The 2,258-nt window shown below is 41.9% G+C and overlaps 1 long non-coding RNA gene across 1 annotated transcript in view; it reads right to left on the bottom strand.

Moving 5' to 3' along the window:
- Nucleotides 1-2,080: 2,080 nt before the first annotated feature.
- LOC128697210 (uncharacterized) overlaps nucleotides 2,081-2,258 on the bottom strand; it is a 4,615-nt gene continuing 4,437 nt past the window's right edge. The window contains exon 2 of the long non-coding RNA XR_011394564.1: nucleotides 2,081-2,258. This exon is cut by the window's right edge and continues 2,796 nt beyond it. This is a non-coding gene — a long non-coding RNA (uncharacterized lncRNA).

Genomic DNA, 2,258 nt, shown 5'->3' with positions numbered 1-2,258 from the left:
AGTACCTGTACTCTGAAGGATGGGTGAGGATGTTACAGTGCTGGAGGTGGGAAGTACAGTGTCTGTACTCTGAAGGATGGGTGAGGATGTTACAGTGCTGGAGGTGGGAAGTACAGTGTCTGTACTCTGAAGGATGGGTGAGGATGTTACAGTGCTGGAGGTGGGAAGTACAGTGTCTGTACTCTGAAGGATGGGTGAGGATGTTACAGTGCTGGAGGTGGGAAGTACAGTGTCTGTACTCTGAAGGATGGGTGAGGATGTTACAGTTCTGGAGGTGGGAAGTACAGTACCTGTACTCTGAAGGATGGGTGAGGATGTTACAGTGCTGGAGGTGGGAAGTACAGTGTCTGTACTCTGAAGGATGGGTGAGGATGTTACAGTCCTGGAGGTGGGAAGTACAGTGTCTGTACTCTGAAGGATGGGTGAGGATGTTACAGTGCTGGAGGTGGGAAGTACAGTGTCTGTACTCTGAAGGATGGGTGAGGATGTTACAGTGCTGGAGGTGGGAAGTACAGTACCTGTACTCTGAAGGATGGGTGAGGATGTTACAGTCCTGGAGGTGGGAAGTACAGTGTCTGTACTCTGAAGGATGGGTGAGGATGTTACAGTGCTGGAGGTGGGAAGTACAGTACCTGTACTCTGAAGGATGGGTGAGGATGTTACAGTGCTGGAGGTGGAGAATTATCACATTTTCACTAATGGGAGGCACTTTACGGCTTCTCTTAGGCTCTGAAGAACTGCCAACTTCTCTACTTTTGTGCTTTGGGGCCATTATTATGCAAGATGTCACCTTTGCACCATTTATAACATTTCTGGTATACAGCCTCTCCTCACTTAATGACAGACTTCCATTCCTGAGACCACGTTGTTAAACAAATTTGTCACTAAGTGAGGAGCAAACTATAATGGTAGTGAGTTTGTGTCAACCATCTTTGATATGGTTTTAATGTCAACTTTGCACAATTTATAACATTTCTGGTATATTTTTAAATGTTTATACAATAGTGTATTGTGTATTGTAATAAACAGAATAGAGGAAATCAGCTCTAATATACATTATTTTGGTATGCATACTGGTCAGAGAGCCCGTCGTAAGTCCGAGTCGTCAGTATACGAGTACATTGCTAAGTGAAATTATTGGTTTATCAAGTTGGATTATAATGTTCTATTTATTTTATTTAAACAGTACTGGACATGAAGTTTACAGACACACCACAGTACAGATTGAAAATAATTTACAGACTTTTTTATTAACACATCGGTCATTTCCCACCAAGGCAGGGTGACCTGAAAAAGAAACACTTTCATCATCATTCACTCCACCACTGTCTTGCCAGAGGCATGCCATAACACTATAGTTATAAAACTGCAACATTAACACCCCTCCTTCAGAGTGCAGACACTGTACTTCCCATCTCCAGGACCCAAGTCCAGCCTGCCAGTTTCTCTGAATCCCTTCATAGATGTTACCTTGCTTACATTCCAACAGCACATCAAATCCTAAAAACCATTTGTCTCCATTCGCTCCTATCTAACACCCTCACGCAAGCTTGCTGGAAGTCTAAGCCCCTCACACACAAAACCTTCTTTTCCCCCTCCCTCCAACCTTTCCTAGGCCAACCCCTACCCCGCCTTCCTTCCACTACAGATTTATATGCTAAGTCATTCTGTTTCATTCCATCCCCTCTAAATGTCCAGACCACCTCAACAACCCCTCCTCAGCTCTCTGGATAATACTTTTAGTAATCCCACACCTATTCCTAATTTCCAAACTACGAATTCTCTGCATAATATTCACACCACACATTGCCCTCAGACATGACATCTTGGCTACCTCCAGTCTTGTTGCAACATTCACCACCCTTGCTTTACATTCATATAAAAGCATTGGCACTACACCACCATACAGATTGAAAATAAAGAATTATGAAAATAAAATAATTTACAGATACACCACAATAAAGCTTGGAAATGAAGGAGTTCAAAGTGGATTTTTTCCCATAAATTCTAAAGTCCATTATATTGAGGTGGCATAAATCTGTCAACCACTAAATATAACATAACAAATAAGACAAACGAGTGTGAGGTTACTTATTTATTCTATCATGATTACAAACAAGTTTGGAAGTTTTCACAAGATGATGAGTAGACATGACAAAAAATCTTGAGGTGGGCATAGCAATGAATACAGCACTGACCCTTTGTAATGTCAATTTCCTTAGCTAGCCAATAACATTGATATCTGTGACAAATTCTAC

Source organism: Cherax quadricarinatus, chromosome 89, assembly GCF_038502225.1.
Source record: "Cherax quadricarinatus isolate ZL_2023a chromosome 89, ASM3850222v1, whole genome shotgun sequence".
Lineage (NCBI taxonomy): Eukaryota > Metazoa > Arthropoda > Malacostraca > Decapoda > Parastacidae > Cherax > Cherax quadricarinatus.
The sequence above is the reverse complement of the archived record's forward strand: the minus strand, read 5'-3'. Positions and strand labels throughout refer to the sequence as shown.